Source organism: Ctenopharyngodon idella, chromosome 10, assembly GCF_019924925.1.
Source record: "Ctenopharyngodon idella isolate HZGC_01 chromosome 10, HZGC01, whole genome shotgun sequence".
Taxonomy (NCBI): Eukaryota; Metazoa; Chordata; class Actinopteri; order Cypriniformes; family Xenocyprididae; genus Ctenopharyngodon; species Ctenopharyngodon idella.
The window spans coordinates 19,555,862-19,565,810 of record NC_067229.1 but is presented as its reverse complement, the minus strand read 5'-3'; the positions used below and the strand labels follow the sequence as shown (position 1 = coordinate 19,565,810).

Sequence of the window (9,949 nt, the reverse complement as noted above, 5' to 3'; positions counted from 1 at the left end):
TTTATCCTGAGTGTTTTGAAGTCATACATTTGCTTTGAAGTCAATCGAAAATCTTCATGTTGTGTTAGGTTTGTTGTAAGCAAAATGGTTCTGACATGTCTATTAACTGAACAAAATTGGCCAAGTTTGAATATCCAGTTCATTGTGTATTCATTAGGGTTGAGTGCACATTATAAACCTGACATTACTCATACTCATGAATTTGATAGTGGGTGTATCTTTGTCTGTGAATTTGTTTGTTTTTTCTACGCCTGTACATAATCTTTATGTATGAATAAACATCTTTATATTGCTTGTAGCACACATTTTCTCTGAATGTATGTGTGTGTGTTAGTGCCCATGTAAGCTGTCTCTGCCCCGCGGTCATAGTTGCACAAGCTTGGACTACTGTCAGGGTGCATTATCCTCTGAAACCACTGCTGTTGGCCACTGCCAAAGGTCTTCAGGAAGCCCAACACACACACACACACACACACACACACACACTCCTCTGGATCCCTCTAATACACAACCCATTACTTCTTACCGTCTTCACCAGTTTCATATCTCTAACTGATTATCAAGGGCCACAATTTCGACAGGTTTCTTGTCACTCTTCCTCAGGCGAAATATTTCACGGAGCGTTTAGCAAAGACAGAGTCTTAGTTGCTCACTGTCAACAGTCCCCCGATATGACATTGTTCTGGAAAATTGGTTTCCTGGCTCTAAGCTTGCTCTTTTTTTCAAAAACAATACTCTGGAAGTGAAGGAAACATGCAGGAAGACAGGAAGAAGAACCCTAAGGTTAATAGCTTAGTCTCTCTCGTATATGTTTCCAGACAACCATCAATTTGAGCCGGAAGTTGGTTTGCACCTTTTGATAACATTGACCCAAGAACCAGCAAAGCGTCTAACTACTTATTACAGCGTCCCTGCTGACGTCTTTACCGCACTTTCTTCAGCATGACATTTCTATCTGCTCCCAGAAACACCTTAGAAAGCACTTTCAAACTACAGCATGCACCATAAAGTTTAGACAACCCCAGATACAGTGTTACTCTTCCCAAGAGTGTCCTAAACATTGTCATTGGCATGGTGATACCATTTATCATCCTGTGACAGTCAGTAAATATTTTTTGAAGAGGTTATAAAATATGACTCATGGGAAATGGCTTGGCTTCTGAAATTATATTTAATGGAAGCAGCCCTCAGTTGTTGATAGATGCTGTACAAGGTGTTTGTGTGATGGTGAAAGACCTCAGGGGTCTGCTGATGCATTCAAGACAGACAGACATTTAGTTCTCAATGGCTGGGTAGTCAATCATTGAGGACAAACAAAGTGATGTGCCATGAATGTGCCCCAGAAAAGCTTTGTTTTGTTGGGAAAGAGTAGGTGGTCGCGTCTGTTGCAGCTAAGACGTTCCCACTTACGAGTTTGGAAATCGCAATTATGATTTGACGTGTGTTCATTCCGACACGGCATTGTTCTACTCTACTAAAGAATAACTTTCACACTTTTATATGTATTTAAGTACCATGTACTTTAACATGTATTTTAAGTACCTGGCACAATAGTGATAATGGCATACTGAGAGTAATATCGATGGATTCGACCACTCTTTATTGTTTTCCGCATAATTCTGTGGTAATTACTCAAATTTGCACTTGTTCATAAATCATAAGTCTTCTTCCAACAGTCTAAAGAACTGCGGATAATAATTCTGTTTTTTCCACTTCAAGAAAGCAATATCATTTCATCTGCACATTTCTTTTGATCTCTGGCAATTAGATGGGATGTTGCATTATTGTCGAGACGCTGCATGCATTCAATTCGATCAGCAATCTAAGATCTTTTCGGAGCATGTAAAAAACCGAACTGCAGCCAGACAATTCATAAACACAAAAAGAAAATTGAGGCAGGCTGTTTTGCCGTACTCTACAAATGTTTGAGACAGACTTCATGCAGAGGAGCAAACTGAAGGAGAAAGATTTGAGACATTGCCTCTAAATTGCCTCTTTTGTTGTCTGCTTTCTCACTCCTGAGCATAATAAAGCACAGTGCTGCCGCCAGAGCCGAGTTCATGTATCATTTTGTAGTTCTATGAATGCCTGTTTTTTGCAGTATCCCTTATTTGTGTACATTTGAGTGGATGTGTGGAGCATCTAAAGAATCAGGTTCTTTTAGAATACATTCAGATCAGAGTCACAGTTCAGAGTCATCGGTCCTATACACATGATTGAATATATTATTCCTATACAGTGAAGAAGAAAAGCTCATAAATAAAGAATATGTGGGTCGGAGACGTGTTCTAGCGGGTAGTGCACTTGCTCTGACATGTTTCATGGTAGCCTCAGACGCCTACAGTCTGTCCACTGACCATCTCATACTTATTGCTCACAAGAATGCAAGAACTTCTTAAATAATCAGTTTCAGTCTGACTGGCATGTTTACGCATCTCCTAGGATTCTATGGTGGCCAGTCTGCCTAGAAATTGAGCTTTGTATACAAGATATCGGGTTGATAGTGCTTTTTCAGTGAGTGCTTTTGAGAAACTAATTACTTGTTTTGCCAGTGATTTGCCAGGCAGTTAATGGCATCAAATCATTTTAAGTACATATTTCCATTTACAGAATGAATAATGGCTTTTAATACTCTAGGTTTCTTGCTGTTGCCTCTAGTGATGATTATGCTGTTGTCTCTCATTAGCAAAACAACAACAACTACTACTACTACTACTACTACTAACAATAATAATAAAACTATTGATTTATCAATGTATAATGCATGTTAAAAGGATATAAAACTTCAATGAATGGCTGACATGTCCAGTGCAAAAGTTTTGTTTTTATTAATTTATTTCTACATTTTTTTTTATTGCTTTATGTAAGCAATAAGGTACGAGAGGCTGTGCTGCTCTGCTTTGCGTCGTGCCTAACAACGCCCTTTAGCCGTGACTTATTCACTATACAGCACTAGCCTCGAGTACCTTATTGCTTTTATAAAACGGTTACCACACAATACAAATATTAAAGCCAAAAATATGTATCAATGCTACTTTCATGAAGTAAACTTTCAATAAAAGCCTTCCTTCCGCCGGAAAAAAATAGTCCCTGACCGTGAACAGCAGCAGAAGTTACATTATTACGCCATTAGATGGTGGCAAAGACTGTCTTTATGAGTGTGTCAGTCAGTAGCGAAGACTTTTACATTGAAAAGACTGAATTGTTGTGAACACGGAACAAGACGCAACTGACAAATGCTTTGACTAGCGCTGTCAGTCACGGGAAAACCCCATAACTGTTAAAAGGACAAGATAATACATCGGACATTTAAACAGATTTTTTATTATGAACAGAGGACTGACCTGAAGGAAAATGCTAAATATGAATGCAGGTAATAAACTCGCTCACTCTATCTTTTTCTCACAATACTCTTCTACATAATACAGTAAGCTTCAAAGAACAATATCAATTGAGAACATACAGTTTATGTTGCTAAGAGTGGTTGCTAAGGGTGTTGTATAGTGATACAGAGAACCGTTGGGTGAAGCAGTCATTGACCAATCAAAATCAAGGACAGGAACTAACCGTTTTATAATACTATTTATATGAAAAATACTACTGTTTTGTCTCAATTTTGGTACATGCAACCATGTTGCAAAAAAAAAAAAAATTAAATTAAATTGCTCATACAGTAGAGTATTCAATTTGTGCTCTTATTTGTTAATTTATTAAAAAAAAAAAAGTAAATACTTCAATTTCTCTTTCAATTTCACCCTATTGACCAGGGGTAGGCAACCTTATGCCACGCGGAGGGATAATCACAGAATTGCGCACCTCTGGCCACGCAAATTGTTTATCAGATCAATGTGCAAGTGCAGGATAAAATCTAACACTTTAATAGTATTTATAGCTGCTAACTTAATAAAACAGGCTATGTGACTATGAGGAATGATTACCTCAAAATGTACATCCGTATGCAAGTTTGAAGAACTTTATTTAAATTAAATACACCTCTTTAGCTTTTGTCAGTGATTAGGTTGCTGACCCCTGCTATATACAACCCTTTTACCCATGAGCTCCTTGTAAGCTCTGCGACCAGCCCTAATTCTCTAAAAGCATGCCAAGTGCAGTTTGAGTGTATCCAGGCATTTTTTTTTTTTTTTTTGAGGATGTGAGGGAATCGTGAGCCATGTGTATGTAGTGATGGAAGCTGTTCCAAAAGCCTCCCCCACGCTCATCTGTCAGCCCCGCTGTGCCTGGGAGAGGCAGGATTGAAGTAGAGTCTCAGAGAGGGGCCAGTGAGTCAGTGTCTGTCTGTTGGGGGCCACAGACGCCACAAATAGCCTCTCCTGTTTACAGGCTCGTGCTCTTGGAGAGACACCTGCTGTCATACTGGGATGCTTTACAACTCAATTCCGATTGATATATTTTAATATATAAATATTTAATATATAATAGGGGTAAACATATTTATTTCCTTCAGGGGTTGCAACAATTAGTAGATGCCTTTGATCTAGTTCTGTTCCTAACTGACATATAGTGAGTTCTTTACATAATAGGTAAACATTCACACGCCCACTTGTTGACTAACCGGTAGAAAAATAAGTAGCTGTGGAGCCCTAGAACTAGGGTGAATTCAGGTTGATTGGGACACTTTTTCCAAGTCATCTCAATGGCAAAAAGTGTCCCAATCACCCTGAATTGACCCTAATTAAAAGTAATTAAAGGTGCAATATGTAACAATTTTGCAGTAAAATATCCAAAAACCACTAGGCCAATGTTATATATTTTGTTCACTTGAGTACTTACAGTATCCCTAATGTTTGCAACTATTTGTAAATCGTGAGAAAATTGCAATTTTAACCAAGGGTCCGGGACGTACGAGGAGTCGCCTGTCAATTGCGTCATACCTGCGTTACCCTCGGTTTCCGGTGTTTATTTTGTAGAAACCATGGAGACACCAAAGACGTTTTAATATACATGTTTTAATAGACAAAGGAACAACTGTTTTGATATATTTATAGACAGAAAACTAATTATTGTTATATAGCTCAGCACGTTTAGTCTTATTGTTTAAATCTAATTTTCTTGATTTTTTTGCGAGTACCATGTTTTACCATACCTCAGAGAAAAACACTATTTTGTCAAGTAGCTAACATAGCATAATCAGATGCAGCTTTATTTTTAGTAACAGTAATACAACATTTTCTCCATCATACAATACGTTTTAAAATTAATTGCATGCCATTTATCAACACAAGCCATCCAGCATTTAATATGATATTTTTAAAATCGATCTATCTTACTGCAGCGTGCAACAGTGTCTCACAGCAGCTGCCGAGCGAACGCTCAGAGTAACGTTATAACACCATTTTCAACACTCTCAAATGTATCTAATATGATAAACAGAGCTGCGTTACCTCATACTCATGACCGGAAAAGCGTAAGCGGCGCCGGCGACTGTGGCATAATAAAAGTTCCGCTGCTCGCGGCTTGTGTTGCGCAATCGCTCCAGCGGCCTCGTTCAGCTCCCACAACACTCAGTCCTGCTCTGCTTCATACTACAGTAACATTAATAATCGCATCCATGAACATGATTTCTTCCCGAGTCCTATCCCAATTGTTTTCCACCGGCTGTGAAGTGAAGACCACATGTCCCAAGATTACGCGCTCAAACTTGGCTTCATCAAGCTACACCTTTGTTTTGAATAGACCTCTGGCGCCCTCTAGCGGACCGAAAATATTACATATTGCACCTTTAATTAACAGGTTTAAATAAGTTTAAAACAATTAAATGACTAATAAACTAATACAACTAATTAGGGATGCACCAAAATGAACATTTTGGGCTAAAACCAAAAACGCTGGATGCACTTGGCCGAAAACCGAAACTGAAGCTGAAAATGACTTTTTTAAATAATTATTCATATCTTGTTTTAAATAATTTTTTTTGTGTAATTGTATTATTATTAGACTTTTTAATTAAATTCAATAAGTTTACTCAATCTAAATTTAAAAAATACAAGCCAAATAAAATAACCACACTTTTAATTAAAGGGTTAGTTCACCCAAAAATGAAAATTCTGTCATTTATTACTTACCCTCATGTCGTTCTACATCTTCATTCATCTTCAGAACACAAATTAAGATATTTTTGATGAAATCCGATGGCTCAGTGAAGCCTCTATTGCCAACAAGATAATTAACACTTTCAGATGCCCAGAAAGCTACTAAAGACGTATTTAAAACAGTTCATGAATTCATAAAACAGTTCATGGTCACATGATTTCAGTAAACGAGGCTTCGTTATGTCATAAGTGTTTCGGAATTTAAATAGTTCACATGGCTTTGGTAGTTTGATATGCGATCCAAACTACAGATTTGAAACAAAAGATTCGTAAGGCTTCCAAGCTTCATGAAGCAGTGTATTGAAATCGGTCATCACTAGATATTGTTGAAAAGTCATTATTTTGTTTTTTTGGAGCACAAAAAGTATTCTCTTCACTTTATAATATTAAGGTTGAACCACGGTACTCACATGAACTGTTTTAAATATGTTTTTAATACCTTTCTGGGCAACTGAAAGTGTTAATTATCTTGCTGGCAATAGAGGCCTCACTGAGCCATTGGATTTCATCAAAAATATTTTAATTTATGTTCCGAAGACTAACAAAGGTCTTACAGGTGTGGAATGACATAAGGGTGAGTAGTAAATGACAGAATTGTCATTTTTGGCTGAGCTAACTCTTTAAAGTAACACACAACAATTGGACAGAAAATAGGCCTGTATTAAAATAATGTTAAATCTCAACATATTAATTTCAGTATATCAATATATTATTCTTCATTCAGTTTTATGCAAAAGAATCAGATTTAACAGATTTATTTTTTGGCTAATTATCAAAATAAAGGATAATCCTACAAAGCTATTATGAGAGCATGTGAGCAGACATCAGGAAGTGGATCAGTAAGAGGGTAGCGTCATTTTACCAGCGTTTCCCAGCATGTTACAGTACAGTAGGGCTATTGCAAACAGAAACAAACAAGTTCAGAGAAATTTCATGAGTGGAGCGTTTGGGCCATGACTGAGAGTGCACACAAACACGGAGCGGAGACATTGAGCAGTCGCTTCGAAGTTGTGCATCTTTGGAAACGGAGCCACTTGCAGTTATAAAACATGCTGAGTGAAACCTGATCACAGAACATGGAGGGGCAGGGCGGCATAATTTCGGCTTATATTTACAGCCTTTTTTCACTTTCAGACAAAAACCGAACATGCCATTGTCGGATGATAAGTTTTGGCGGATGTAATTTCAGTGTATCCCTACAACAACAAAAAAACTCCCTATGGTTGGTGGCTTTACATATCAGTTAGATGGTCAATTCCTGTCTAAATGGCTGGTTCTTGCACAGAAAACCCCCCAAAGTTGCCTAGACTTCCTGTAGATAGTCAAAAGTGTCAATGCCTACCTAAAGCTACTGTATTTCCTCAAAGGTTTCTTTTTTTTTTTTTTTTTTTTTTTTTGTGATTACTGTTGTCTTACCACAAATATCACCATTAAACTGTGGTTTCTATGCAAAAACAGTGGTACAGTTTTACCGTTTGATTGCTATCTATGCATCTGTATTCATTTTGATGACAAAAAGCAAGGATGAGTGTTTGAAATGCAATCAGTTTGAGACTGCCAGCACAGTCGCCCTCAGAGCGCAGCAGGAGGGCTGCCAGGTGCGGGTTGTGTGGGCACTGATCTTGTGTGTGATTTATTTGTTTACTAGACCTCTGTTGTTTGAGCGTTGTTGCCCGTTCAGCCCTGTCATTCTGCGTGTGTACTGTATTTCTAACTTAGCATGACAGCCAGCCGTGCTTCGTAAACACAGCAGCCAGCTGGGTGTGTTTGTATGTGGGCACAAACATATTTGCTCAAGTGTTTGTCTCCCATTATGGACGTCCTAAAGGTTTGCTCGTGTGTCTGTACATCTATAAAGGATTTAGTTTCTGCTGGAACACCATTTCTGCCACAGAGATTTTAGGCCGTGGGGTAAGATGTGTCACCTCTTTAATCTAGCAATCTGTGCACCGTTTTTGTCACAGGCTAAAGAAGTATTATATTATATTATATTATATTATATTATATTAGTTATATTAAAAATTATTGCAGCTTTCCCCACTCTTGCTGATTTACACCACTTCAAAAAAACAAAACAAAAAACATTTATTTCTTTCGTTGTGTTTACTGTTTTGTTTTGGTTTGTTTTTGTTTTCTTTTGTTTTTTGGGTATTTTGTTTTGTTCTAATTTATTGTTTGGGTGTTTTGTTTTTGTGTTAGTTGTTTTTGTTTGGGTTTTTGTTTTGCTTGTTTTTTTTGCTTTTTCTTTGCTTTTTTTGTTTTGTTTTAGTTATATTCATATATTTATTTCAGGTCAGAAAATGTTGGTGTGAATACTTTATACAGAAATGTTTTGTACTTTTGTGTTATTTGTTTGGATCTGACTTAGTCTCACATAGCCAAACCTTCAGACTGATGGCAGAAGGTCTGGACTCCATTGAAGCTTTCATTGGCCAAGAACAGCCCAAAAGGATGTCTGACCTACATGTAAAGTAAACAAATCAAAGTTAGTTTTGATCCGCGTCGTGTTTAGGGGTGTGAAAATGTAAAGTCAATAGCTATGTTTCCGTCCAAAGTTGTGAATTTAACTTGTGTGCAAATTTGGAATATCGCATAAAAGATTTGCGATTAAAGCTCCATTTCCATCCAGTGAGTCAAAGAGAACAAAATCGTCACTTTCTCATAAACTGGCGCTAAATATCACTAAGAAAAATGGAAATTGCTGCAGTAGAAGTCACTGTATATAATAACTTTAGTATATAATAAATTACTTGACCCTCAGATTACGCAGATGAACCGCAATAAACGGTGTCTTGTTATCTTACATTCAGATGCCTGTTGAATGCAAACCGCTGGTTTGTCTAGTTATGCCGTCCCATTGCAAAGTCACATGTCTATTTTGATGTGCATCACAAGCAATTTATTCGGTAAAAGTGTTTCTATTGTAGTTTATGTGCATGTTTTCGTATCGCATAATGAATTTGTCCGACTCATTTGAGCTCATAAGTTTTTTATGTGCATTTTTAGAATCTATGCGCATCTTTCCATCCAGCGGTTTTTAATCCGATATCCCAAAATGCGCATAAAAATAGGTGGTTGGACACACAGCTAATGACCCTACAATAACAGACCTCACCTCAAGAACATTGTGCTAGTTTACTGCAACAATGGCGCCAAGAACTTCACTCATTGTCACAGTTGTAAACACGAAGGCATTCTTCTTCCATGAGGGGGTTTGGTGTCACGATGGCTTTGATTCCAGGGGGACCATTAAAGAACGTGACACACACTTCTCCTGGAGAATTCCAACAGATGACAACTTTTGAAACTCCCAAAGTGTTTCCCATTTAGTGTTCCTTATGCATCAGACGTTCAGCCAGCAGTCCATGATGTCTGAGGCTGAGACTAGATCCGACTTGGTGGCAGACCTTTATTTCTGCAAAACTTGTCTGTAGGACTGCAGGGGATACTGTTCAGTGTTACCTTATGCTCTTCTCTGTTGCTCTTTCTGTTTTCTGTAGATGCTGCTCATTTTCAAATCAATCAATTCACCCACATAAGCAATGGAGGGGGGAAAAATATTCCATAGTGCATTATTAAAGGAAGTCCTTTTTCCTTTGCTTGCATCATGAGGAATTGTACATGAGTGGGTGTATGCGGTCGGAAAAACACACATGAAAGATTGATCAGTGAGGGTTAGATATACACAGCAGGTGCGTCGGGGTGGCGGGGAAGCTCTGCTTGGGTTTAAATGCACAGCCATTAAGGATGAAACTCCATAAATCATCTGCCCATGATACTTTTTGTCTTTGTAAAATGGACAAAGCAAAAGGATATCAGTTTGAATCCTTTGACTGTTA

General features: G+C 37.8%; 1 protein-coding gene across 2 annotated transcripts in view; it reads left to right on the top strand.

Moving 5' to 3' along the window:
- The window catches only part of LOC127520432 (E3 ubiquitin-protein ligase RNF123), a 169,401-nt gene that overhangs the window by 107,998 nt on the left and 51,454 nt on the right, over positions 1 to 9,949 (top strand). The gene's annotated exons all lie outside the window — the stretch shown is intronic.